This window comes from Pinus tabuliformis, chromosome 2_2 (assembly GCF_031772625.1).
Source record: "Pinus tabuliformis cultivar Carrire ecotype Pingquan chromosome 2_2, CPIR1, whole genome shotgun sequence".
In the NCBI taxonomy this organism is placed as follows: Eukaryota; Viridiplantae; Streptophyta; class Pinopsida; order Pinales; family Pinaceae; genus Pinus; species Pinus tabuliformis.
Genome location: NC_142300.1, coordinates 317760299 through 317774386, shown reverse-complemented (window position 1 = coordinate 317774386; position 14088 = coordinate 317760299).

Here is a 14088-nt window from a genome sequence, read left to right as displayed (position 1 = left end):
TCTTAAAATATTTTATATTTCAGTGAAATATTTGCCATGAATTTACAAGATAATATAATTTGGTGAGAGATTCGCCAAAAAAATTACATATACATATTATATTATTGACAAAATCACCTCCCATTTTTCCTATGTATCATGGGGATTCGCCCATTTATTATACATATAAATCTAGGGTTGTTCTTAAAATTTTCCCTGGCTATGATGCTTAGAACCCCGCGTAAACCCTCTTTAGAATCATTTGGCTTGGACTTCACCTACAGTCCACTCTTTTTCGAATTCCTTTTACTTCCATCGACTCTCAAGAATTCTCGTGTTCTGCATATGACGATAAAAAATACACAAAAGAGCGCTTAGCATGGTATATGTACATTTAATTTTAAATAAATTATCTTCGATAATTTCCATTTGAAAAGGAGGGTCGAATATGGGTGGTTTGTTTGGTGGGAAATTTAATATATGACTTAGTAGATGGTAGCGTGATTTTTTCAACCTTTTTTTTTATTATGGTGAATTAATATATTACTTAGTTGATGTTAGAGTGCTTTTTTCAACATTTTTTTTTATCATGGTGAATTAGTGACTCGTTGGAGTAATTTAGCCCATGATCAAACTTTTTGGCTACCACTATAACATCAAGAGTATATCCAACTACCTACAAGCTGAATATACTAGGAATATATGACTAAGAAAGAACTGAGATGTCACGTATTGACCACGAATGGAGTAAACCCTTTGGGGCTGCCTATTCCTCTAACCTCATCACAAGAGGCTTAACATGTCATTACAGGGAATCGAACACAGGTGGTGAGGGAATTAATATCCCACCTTAACCACCCAGTCTACCCTTACTTGACGCTGATGTTATGGTGCTTTCACATAAATGTTAGATTGTTTTACCAAATGCACTCACATTATAATTAATGGGATCTTCCTTTGTTCAGAATTTGTGTATTTTTTGTAATTAATTTTGTTATAACGTAAGGGATAACCCTTCTAGTTTCATTTGCATTGGTTTTTCAAATTTTTTTCATCAATGAACCCTTCATCAATTTAAGCTAAGTATGACATCAATTCTTTCTAATAATTAGTTTTAATTTTTTATCATCAACATCCATAAGTTTTACACTACTCAAATCCTAGATAAATGAGATTTAGCCTTGTTAAAATCTTTTGGAAATAAATTGTGTAGATGTTTACCCTATTCAACATTTCAGGTGAACACTCCACCCATCGTCAGGGACTAGAAAGTAAACAGATGATACTTTATCTTGTCCATACTTTATCGATTTTCATTTATGACATGCTAACTTTTTATAGGTCCATTTGAGGAATAAATTATTGAATGACAATTGCTTAGTAAAGATTTACCTTCACATTTTTACTATGTACAAATCATGTTATTGGCCAAAAAAAATTAACATTTTCAAGGGAATTAATGATTAATTCTCAATGGTTTTCCAATCACCTGAGTTCTCTCTCTCATCACCCCTACCTTATTAAGAATAATGAGTCAGTCGAGTGGCAACCTAATATTCATAGAAGCAACAACTATCAATGAGTCATTGAGACTATAAATCATGCCCATGAGATTCAACATATAATAGAGTTCTTTCTTAGTTTTGAAAACCCATATTTTCTTTAAGTATTTCATTTATATTTCTTGTTTTCTTTAAGGAAGAGGGATTTATTTTGGGAGGGGTCTATTTCAAATATGTTCATGAGGTGAGTCAATCCATGGAAAATTCCTCTCCAAAGGCAAGTGAAGCACCTTACCTTCTAAATATGTCTCATCTCATGTGCCCTCAAAAAATATCCAAGAGGCTTTTCCCTATCTCTTTATTTCCACTTCAATGTGAATAAGTGCATTGAAGCTCCTTAATTATCACTCATTATAGCATAACATAAAAAGTCAAATGATTCAATTGGGTTTAGCTTAGGTGGTTGGGAAGAATGGTTGTTATCTCCCACACCCAGGTTCAATTCCTTGCAAGTGACATGATGATGAGAAATATTGTTTTAATGGCTAGGTGCCTATGAATATTGTTGTATTGACCCTCACACTCACCCTCGAGCTAAGAAAGAGGATAATTTCCCTTGAGAAATAAATAAATCAAATGAAAGGAAGGAACCATGGAAACTTGATTTGAAGGGTAGGAATGAATGAAGTTTTGTTTATTGTGAGAGAGAAATTTGGTGGACCAAAGAGAGAAGACACACTTCTATTCTCTTGACTGACCATGTCAAGAGAGGGGGGAACTATGTAGGATCTATTGTTTTGACTTCTTGAATTGAAATGCACTTTTCTTTCCTTCTGGATGATGGCCATTATCTAGTAATTATGTGCATTGGGATAATTAGAGTATCATAAATCATAAATAAAAGTGATAAATCGTTCAATTTATGCTTTCCTTCTGTCAGTAACATGTGACTTGTTAATTAGCACACTAACACAATAATGGAAAATAGAAAAGAAGAAAATGACCAAAAGAGTGACAAGTAGCTTAATTACGAAGGTGAATCAAAACCAAGCACAAAAGGCATGCAATAAAGTAGGCCCTCCCTTTCTTCAAAGGTTAGTTATCTTTCCTCGTGCCTTTGGAATGGAAAGTAAGGCTTCACTACTTCTTGTTTCATATGCAAGAGATACTTTACCTCTACACGCACATGATCATAAGATGAGTTGGTGAGGTTAGATTTAACTAAGCTCCTTAAGGTCAATGGGTGTTTATCCCATATTTGTGCTACATTGATATGACAATTTTAGAGTCGTTATCGAGGAGATTACAAAGAAATCATGATTACATATATAAAGATCATATAAGTCACTAACATACCTTGAGGTAAATGGGTTGTTAGTCCAAGGCTTTATAAGTATTCTGACTAAGTAATGGCATTACCTTCATTAAAAAGTAAGGTTTTCCTTATTTCTTCACACCACCCCCCCTCCCACACTTAAAATGTTAGACCAGTTAAGAAAGTGTCGACACCCTCATTCTTGTGAAAATGAGAATAATTGATACTTGACTAGATTGACCTCCCCTCCTTACTTCTTGAAGCATTCACTCATGTTACTGAAATGGTTAGATGATAGTTTAGTTTCACCTTTCATCATACTCACACTCTCATGAGGTTGGAGAGGAACTCCATGTTTTCTCCCTAGAATAAAATGTACTTTAATGAGCTCTATCTAATGATATGTGTGTGATATTGATCCCTTTTGTGTGTGAATGAGGTGCTCTCTACTTTCTCATGGTTAATGAAGAATATGAGTAAGAAGACTCAAAGCACTTGATAAAGTGGAGATACTAAGTGATGAAGAGAAAGAGAATGGTGTTCGATGATGGGAAGGGAATATTGAAGGTCAAGAGCTACACTAGAGGTTCACTTGCGACTTCCTTCTCAATCCAAGGCTCATTTGTCATCTTGCTTGAGACTAGGGTGTTTATCATTCGATTGCATGGTTTTATGGTCTCATAGCATAGGCGTGAATTAGCTCCATCATCCATACATGGGTGTTTTTGATGGGAAATAGGACAATATAGTGCCCAACATTGGGGGTGAGTATGTTGGTCTTGATTATTATGGGTAGGGGATTGAAAATATCGAGTGGAGGATTTTCAAACCAAAATAAATTTGTTGTGAATATCAAAAGATTCTACAAAAAAGAATGGAATTTTTTTAATTAAATCAACATTTCATATCAACTTAGAATTTAATATATGTTGAAGGTTAAACTTTCATCATTGATATTTCTATGCTCTTTTTTCCATCATATATATATATATATATATATATATATCCTAAAGAAACCCACTAGGAAAATCCCCTCATTCTAAAGATGGTACCCAGGATAAAATGGATTATTTGGGGCTCAAGTCTAATACAACAATATACTTATTAAGGGCTCAACATGTCACTTGTGAGTTTATTTTCGATAGAGGAAGTAAGCTTACCATCAATTAGAAAGCCATGATTACAAGGAGAGGAAATGAAAAGAGGTAAATTTATATTTTATAATCATGAATTATTTGAAGTTATTTTTTGTGATTTTACATCGAATTTAACAATAAGTTTATTAAAAAAGGTAGATTTATATTTTATAACAATGAATTATTTGAAGTTAATTTATATGATTTTAAATACATATCAACTTTACGTTTATTAAATTGGTCAAAATTTTGATATTTAATAAATTCAGAGAAAAACTGGATTGAAAAAATTCAGAAATTGAAGAGCCCGATCTTTAGCAATGCAGTGTTCATTTATCTGCTCTGAAATATGGGTTCATTTATTGTCTCTGAAACAGGAAACGAGTGGCTTAATTTCCCAATATGACACATGATATTCACTTTAACAATTAAAATAAACCTAATTGTAGTGCACAGAGAGGCATTTACAATGCAAGCTAACATCCATCAACATTTCATTTTTTTCTATGTGCAATGTTAGTTGCACTAAGAGTTGCATCCATCAACAATTCTCATTTATGTTAGCCTGAGAATAATATCCACAAGCTAGCTAGCGGGATCCATCAACAATTCACATGTATGTGTATGACCCTCTAGCAGATTTGCTAAGACTTGCATCCATCAACAATTATGGTTTATGTGAGCCTGAGAAGCATATCTAGAGCCTAGCTAGCAGGATCTTGTTTCAATTGCATGGAAATGAATGAATAAGAGTGTGTGATAGGGAGTGTTAGCGAGTTATAAGTGTGCTAAGGAGGGAGTGACAAGGTATGCTAGGTAGTGCCAAAGCATTCTACAGTGTTAGGGAAGCATGCTAAGATGTACCAAGTTCCAAGGTGTGCCAATGTGTTGTAATGAGTGTTAGTGAGTGATAGGGAAAAACAAGGGAGCACTAGGTCAAAATGCATGGAAATGATTGAATAAGAGTGTATGATAGGGAGTGCAGTGAGTTCCACGTGTGTTAAGGAGGGAGTGACATGGTATACTAGGCAGTGCTAAGGCATGCTAGAGTGTGAGGGCAACATCCGACCAAGATGTGTTAGGGCCAGGGTGTGCCAACGCATGCTAGGAAGTGTTACAAAGTGCCATGGAAACACAAGGGACCAATAGGTCAAAATAATTCATGGAAATCAATGAATAAGATTGTGTGACAAGAAGTGTCAGTGAGTTCCAGGTGTACCAAGAGAGTGACAAGATATTATTTACAGTGCTAAGGCATGCTAGAGGCCAGGGCAACAATATGCCAAGATGTGCCAAGTTCTAGGGTGTGCCAATGCATGCCAGGGAGTGTTAGGGAATGCCACAAAAACACAACAGAGCGCTTGTTTCAAATGCATGAATGAATAAGAGTATGTGACAGGGAGTGTCACTGAGATTAGGTGGACCATTAAGAAATGATTTTTCTTATGCTACTGTCCCATTTTTTGGAGGTGAGAGCAAGAGATTATACAGAGAGGCGCAGCTGGCTTATATCATCAGCGATGAGAAGAACCCTACTAATCATCCCATCCATGCTATTGACACTGACTTTGGAGCATGTATTCTTCATATTAAAGAATCCCAGTTGACCTCCACACAGCTTAAAAAACCAGTTTGCCAAATCGTTGAGGAAGAAGGCCCATAGATTTGGGACATGTTTTTCAATGGAGCTTGCTCTAAAGAAGCTGCAGGGGCAGGTGTATTCCTTGTGTCCCCAGCACATGAATATATTCATTTATCTTTCAAATTAACCTTTCAGGTCACGAAAAACATAGCAGAATAGGAAGCTTTGATTCTAGGCTTAAGCATTGCTAAAGAAATGGGTATCAAAGGCCTGAAAGTGTTTGGAGATGTAGACCTCATCATTCAACGAATAAATAAAGCATTCCAAGCAAAGCATCCAAGGTTGAAAGCATATAGAGATGAGGTATGGAGGCTCAAAGATTCTTTTAATGATTTCAACATTTCTTATATTCCAAGAATGAAGAACCAACTTGCCAACTCCCTTACTGTCTCTGCTAGCATGTTTATTCCTCCTTTACCTCTTAAATTGAAATATGAAGTTCAGGTAAAATACAAACCAACTTTGCGTGACAATGTCAAATATTGGAGAGTTTTTAAAGACAATGAGGAAATTAACAAATTTTTTCAAGGCGTTGAGGAATTTTTTGAATCGCACATCGATCAGGAAAATGAAGCCATGGAAGAATGCAGCCAGCCCAAGTTAAAAAACGAGATCTGCTGAGGAAACATCATCCGGCTGCCGAGTAACCATATACCAAAGAGATTAGTGCCTCTAGAGAAGCTATTCAACCAAAACGATATGCCATATAAGCCTGCCGAAACAGAAAATGAGTCTGTTGTTCGTAAACACAATATAGGGATCCCAGCCCATCCGAAATACATTAATCTGTCCACTCAATTTTCCTCTACCCAGAATTCTGAGTATTACACCCTCATGAAGCAATTCGCTGATATTTTTGCTTGGGAATACAGTGATCTCAAAATCTATGATATGAACATCATTGAGCATAAGATCCCACTGGAAAAAAACACCACCCCTTTTAAGCGAAAATCAAGATCTATCAGCCCTCTCTTATTGCCTTTGATTGAGAAAGAAATCAAGAAACTATTGGATGCAAAAATTATAGTTCCCCTAAGGTATTTAAAATGGATATCTAACCTTTTGGTAGTGAGAAAGAAAAATGGAGAAATCAGGCTCTGTGTCGACTTCAGAAATTTGAACAAGTGCTCTAAAACAGATAACTATCCCCTGCCTAAGATGGAACACTTGCTACAAAGAGTCTCAGGGGCTAGAGTCATGTCCTTCTTAAATAGATTTTCAGGTTACAATCAGATTGTTGTACATCCTGAAGATCAGGAAAGGACCACATTCACTACTCCTTGGGGTACTTTCATGTACTCCAAGATTCCTTTCGGACTGATGAATGTTGGGGCTACTCTTTAGAAGGCCATGGACATAGACTTTGTGGGAGAGAAGGACAATTTTGTCCTTATTTATCTTGATGACATAAAAGTCTTCTCCGGCAGCCACAAAGACCATTTACAGCATTTGAAGAAGGTCTTCCTAAAGTGCAGACAGTTTGGAATTTCAGTGAACCCAAAGAAGTCACAGTTTGCTCTAGAAGAAGGTAAACTTCTGGGACATATTGTTTCTACTGAAGGTGTGAAGATTGATCCAGCAAGAGTTCAAGCCATTCAGAAATTGTCCATCCCAAGGCCAAAAAGGGATATTCAATCATTCTTGGGTAAGATTAACTTCATAAGGAGGCTCATTCCAAACTTTGTAGAGCTTGTAAATCACATCACTTCCATGCTGAAGAACGGATCTGAAATAAAATGGATAGATGCTTTAAGAAGCTCTTTTGAAGCCATCAAGCAAGCTATCATGGAAGCTCCCACTCTAATCAACCCAGATTATACTAAGGAGTTTTGTATCTTCTCTTTTGCCTCTTATGATACACTTGCAGTAGTTCTGTTGTAGAAAAATGATAAAGGCATAGAGCACCCCATGGCCTTTTTCAACGAAACTTTAAGGGATGCTAAACTAAGGTATGACCTTACTGAAAAACAAGCTTATGCTCTCATAAAGTCTTTAAAGGCATTCAGAATTTATATTCTTCATTCCAAAGTAGTTGCATATGTACCTTTAGCTTCAGTAAAAGATGTCTTAACTCAACCAGATATTGATGGGAAGAGAGCTAAATGGATTGCAAAATTCATAGAGTTTAACATAGAGGTGAAGCCCACTAAGCTTGTCAAAGGCCAGGGCTTGGCTAAACTTATGGTTGAAGAAAATTGCAGCTTGTTAGATATAAATTCCATGAGTCTAAATTCAGATGATGAGCAAACAGAGGGAGCAACAGAAGACCAAAAGCAGAATTAGTCTTTGGCTAAAAATCTAGTCACATGCGAATGGTGTTACAACATAGTTCATTATTTCAAAAAGCTAGAAGTCCCTCTAGGGCTTAGCTCAAGTCAAGATCATGCCATTAAACTCAGATAAGCCAAATTCTATATGGATAAAAATATACTCTATTAGAAATACCCATCAGGAATCCTCTTGAGGTGTCTAGATAAAGAACAATCTATGGAATTCATGCACCAGTTCCATTCTAACATCTGTGGAGGGCATCATTATTAGAAAACAATAGCTCACAAAATCTTGAGAGATAGATATTATTGCCCTACTCTATTTTTTGATGTGTTTTCTTTTGTAAAATCTTGTAACAAGTGCCAAAGGTTTGTAGGAAGACAACAGCTAAAATATCTACCCTTGAAGCCAATACATGTCAATGGTCCCTTCCAGCAGTGGGGCTTGGACTTTATAGGTGAGATCAACCCACATCTAGTGGCCAACACAAATGGATCTTTGTAGCCACTGATTATTTCACCAAGTGGATTGAGGCTATACCCACTAAGAATGCCAATCATCAAGTTGTCATAAAGTTCTTGAATGAGAATATTTCACTAGATTTGGTTGCCCAACCAAACTAGTCACTGATAATGCAACAACTTTCAAGGCAAAAGAATTGGTGGACATGACTAAAACCATGGGCATTCAGGTGGTGCATTCTACCTCTTATTATCCTCAATAAAATGGCCTAGAAGAATCATTTAACAAGAGTCTGGTAACGGTAATCAAAAAACTATTAGAGGACAACAAAAAGAGTTGGGATTCCAAGTTGAAGTTTTCACTATGGGCTGACAGAGTTACCATCAAAAAGTCCATAGGGAATTCTCCATTCAAACTGGTTTATGGCACTGATGTTGTTTTCCCCATCCAGCTCATTCTCCCTGTGGCTAAGTTCTTGCAAGAAGAACAAGATGAAGAGAATGAAATGGTAAGAAGAATGAATAACCTAGTTGAACTACAACAAATGAGAGAGCAACTAGTTGAGAAGTCAAAAGCTCATCAGAAGAAAATCAAAGAAGTGTTTGACAGGAAGGCAAAGCTGGACAATTTCCAAGTTGTTGATTCGGTACTTAAATGGGATGCATTTAAGGAAAAGAAAGGTAATCATGGCAAGTTTGACTCCTTATGGACAGGTCCATTTGTCATCGCTCAAATTCAGTAGAACAATACATTCATTCTGCACAGTCTAGAAGGAGGAGATACTTTTGGTAGCCCAATAAATGGGTGGTTTTTGAAACTTTATTTCATTTAAGGCTTTAAAGCCTTGTCATCGTAAATATGTTTTCCCAGTTTTTATTTCATTACAAAATAGACTCCATGCCCAATGGAACACTACAAGGAAGATTTGACTTTGTTTTTCAGGAAAGCCATTGATCTGTGATCCTTGAAACCTCACAGGGAGGATTTCATCCCCAGAAGGAGCCAGCGTTATCTTTGTTGGAAAAAGGCCCACAAATTGATCCATATAGGCTCTTAAATTCTCCAAATTTGCTTAAAATCATGCCAATGGATCCATTAATGGGCTTGAAATCTTCAATTTTGGCTCAAAGATCATCCAATGATTAAAATACGCACAAGAGGAGAGCCCTTGGAAGGGCAGAAATGCACTATCGGGAGGCTAAAATGCTTAAAAACCCATGAAAAAACCCACAAACGCAAGCTTAAATACTGAATGTACAGCCACCATTAGATCTGGCTGATCAACGACCCAGATCTAGGCAGCTAATCGCAATTGGCCGAGCAGAGGGGACAGTCTAAAGGCAAGCGCATGACACCGCCGATCAGCAATCACCAATGATCAGATCGGTGGGTCGTATTGGCGGTCGCGGAGGTGGAGAACATATGTTATGTTATATAAAGGCTCGGTCATTGAGCGATTAGTGATTGTGATTTATCACATCCCTATGTCGCATCGGAAATATACCATGGGCAGGGCCTATGCACATACATATGGGCGGCCTGATGGGCCAGAACCGATGGCATCATAGTTGGGAATTCATAAATTTTGAGATTTGTGCCCAAGCGATTTTCAACATTTTTTGTGTATGTCCGTTGTTTCAACGAAACACAAAGAGAATCGGGGCAGTACGATTGCGATAAACCCGGACCCGAAAGCGTTTCAGGAAGCAAAATGGATATATTTTCAAATCAGCGGAAGGATGATTTTTAATGTGTTTCATGTATTTTCGTTGTATAACGAAAATACGAAGGGAGCATTGGCTAGTACGATTGTGGAATATATGATATTTGAAGTCCACCAAAGTATTTTTCACGCATTTTTCATTGTTTTCGTATATTTCAGTATATAAGGGAAATACACAGGCCAGGTCGAATGCGACTTGCGATGGCAACGAGGGTAGACCTGATGGGTAATTAAACCATATTTTAGGACTTTTGAAGTCCAAAATACATAGAGAGGGTGGGATTTATCAGTGTTGCAGCATTTTCACTATTTATAACCAAAACAATCACTGTTTGCAATTTAAAGGGAAACACAAAGGCCCCAAGACTTATTTCACCATATAACAATGCCTAGGAGACAGTTTGCCGAGAAACAAAGCCTGGAAAGGGAAAGAGAAGTGCCACAGCACGGTGCAGCCTAAAACATAAAGTTTAGGGAGCTTAGACAACACAACAACCACACCAACAAATGTTATCGAGCATCTCTGGCATAGAAAAACTCCCAGATAGCACAACAAGCCACCAAAAATATCTGAAATTGGTTACTCTACTTTCAGAAGCAGAAAAATCCGATCCCATGCTTTCCTAGAGGGCATCAAATTAGTTGAAAATTCATATCAGGCAGATTAAGACTCCAAGCCTCTTAGAGCTCAAGAACATTGTAAACAGACAATAAATAGTTTAAAGTAAGATGTAATAGAGGTTCAACTTTTGGAGATTTTTCCTCCTTTGTCCATTCAAGCTTCTCATGTTCATTCTACCAATATAAGCGTCTTTTTCCACTATATGTTCAATGTCCATTCTCTTTGTTGCTCTATGCTTGCACTTGAACAGTTTGTTCATGTTTTCTTTGTGTCTAAGGCCAGATAACTATCATCTTATCTTCGATTTGATAAATTAGATTTGCAACCTTCTTTGTTCCCTGTAGCTAGCCATCCATATGTGGTCATATATGCATCTGCCAGTATAGTCAGTATTCTCTTTTGTTGCCTATAGCTAGCCATTGATGTATGTTTATGTATGCAATCTACTAGTAGAGTTAGTATTCTCCATCTATCCATTGAATTTATAATTTATTGATCATTAGTGGTCTAAAGCCTTATATTGGTGAGAGCATTCATGCATGTATTGAGTGAAAATAGAGCTGAAATGGTTATCTAACTTGATCCAAGCCATCATTTATTCCAATAGTTCAGAGAACAATATTGAAGATTATACGTTACCAAGCATCTCCGAGCTACAACCTAGGGGAGTTTCTTGGAGTGATAACACCTCCTAAAATGAAAAGTTTCGTTGCTTGGATCTCGTTGTCCCCAAGGATGAGAAGCCTCCCAAACCCAATCAATGAGATGATGTTTGGGAACCCATTATCACTGGTCTCAGGTCCACTGTTCAAGGTCTGGGGCCACCCATAAATGACAAAGAAGATCCTCTGCCCAATAGTAATGATCCTACTATTGCATGACTTGATAACTTGAGTGGGTCAGCTGGCCCTACTTTAATTTCAATATATTTCTTTTTAAAGTTTTTACTATACAGGTGGCATATCTAGCATTTGTTATTTTTTGGCTTGTAAGTTATCTAGATACCTAGGCTTTAGGGTCTCTTAGCTCCCAACAGTTGCTTAATGCAGGACACATTTTTTTATAAAGTGCCTTGTCCATATTTTGATGCAATAGTAGTCAAAGGAAGCTTTAACAGAAAAACAACTAAATACACCTTTAAGCTTTGTGATTTCCCTAGAGTCCATATTTCAAATTTCAAGTAGCTAAACCAGAAACACTACTAGCAACATAAAAGGAGAAAATATTTCAGTGCTGAAGCACAAGGAAAAATGCAAAGGAACATACGATACTCTCATTAAATAAAATCGATAGAAAACCAAAAGTAAGGGCCAATATGACTACCCAAATATCCCCAAAATACTAATGGCGTGAACAGAATAACCCATGTAAGATGATTGTATAGATCTCGTCTTAGTCTCCACCATCTATATGCATCAGTCTGAATAAAATATCGAGTAAGAACGAGGCAAATTAGTAAAAGGCTAAAACCTAAGGTGTCGAAAAATACAAAGGTTGTGGCATAGTAAGGTATCATTATATACTAATAATAAACATTAGAAATAAAGAAAAAAGCAATTTTGAAAATTGAATGAGATATCTGAAGGAAACAACTTCAATAATTTAAATAAATTATCCTCACGTTCACCAACCTGACCAAAGCAAAACACAGGGACTAAGGGACAACTAGTTTCAATACCCACACGGACAAATCCATGCCTCTTTCTAAAAAAAGCAACCTGTGCAAAGGTAGTAATTTTAAAGTAAGTTCACCTATTCATATACTATTTCCTTAAAGAACATGATACATTTGCATAGTTCCTAAGTGATATTTCTCTCTAAACCAGTGCTTCTAAGTTCCCACTAGCTCTCATGTTTCTCCCTATTGATATATTGTCTATTTCACAAGGACAAAAGGGAGCATTTCTCATTGAATAAAAATAGAATCTCATAATCATTACCATAAAATGAACATTTAGTATTTACACATATATTGGAGAAGAACTGACCTATGTACCATACTCCATATAAAATATTTCTCGAACACCACCAGGAATAACAATGGAACTAAAACCAGAGGTTAGATACTTAATAAAGTTCTTCCGAGAAGCAGCCACCAATCCCAACCAAGACCATATATGACATAAGAGTGGTGTGTAGAAGATCTAACCAAATGAATCAAAAAATCATGAATCAGAGTACATCCATAGTGTTCTACATGACAGTCTCATCCATCCTTCATAATTTCTACCAAAATTTCATTATGGTTTAGAAAGTTACAAAAACATAATGTTGATAGTTTAACTTCATCTCATCATTTTAGTATTAGTACTTGCAGCACTACTTGCAAGAGCCTTGATCCTAGGTAGGGGCATATAACCAGTATGATTGGATAGGGCCACAATGTCGATTGGTAAAACTGAATGTGGTTCTACAGCAAACACTGTAGACAAAAGTCCATCTTAGAAAAATAAATATTTTCACCCATACAAAATACTAGTAAGACAAACTACAACAAGACTAATATCAAACTCCTCTTCTTACTATCTTCCTCTTTCAAGCAAATGACTAGACAACTATGTTGCACGAAACTTCTAGGAACCCAACGTTTTGGGCCGTAACTGTACCCGAAACTCGCCCAAAACTTGACCATCATGTAATCATGTATGAGAGTTAATACAAACTTGGTTTTCCTTATAAATTGTCATCTATGGGTCTTATTCCCTTTTTTCTTGTAAGATAATGTGTTATTCACTTATTTATAACCTTTTTTTATATATATCTAGACATATATGACGTTTCAACTGATGTTTCGGTCGACGTTTCCATTTTTGGGAGGTGACATTTCTAAACATACCTATTTTGGAAACTCTGAAATGTTTCGGCATTTTGTGCAACTTAGCTAGACAACAAATAAAGACAAAATTGATGATTTGTCACATTTGTGCCTGTTATTCAGCATAACTGGATACTGTGCCTCGAAAGTTGATACACTATTCGAATTTGTTTAATGTATTAATTTTATCTCTGTTTATTATAGAATGTGGAGGGTTTGTAAGAAAGGCAGCAAAAAATTTTCACTAGTGATATTACAGGAATCCAAAGAGAGGTTTGTAGTACATGACTGAATAAATGCAGTGATGGATATAATAGAGAAACTACCTAAGCAACTTCGACACCAAGTTGAGAAGTGCTTTCACTTGGTTCAGAACCTTCCAAGACCTAAAAGTACTATTAGTCATTTAAATTTGATCTTCCTTAAATTAATGAAAAAATTGCACAAAGATAATAAATTGCCCAAAAGACACATTTAACATCCTGGTTGGAAGTTGGTTACTATGCCAATAAGTTAGGCCTTCCAGCACATGTCTAAGGTTCAATGTGATATCACAGTGGATTCAGAGAAATCAAATACCTATAAGCAGTTGACTAAAATAATGACAAATTTGTTAAGAAG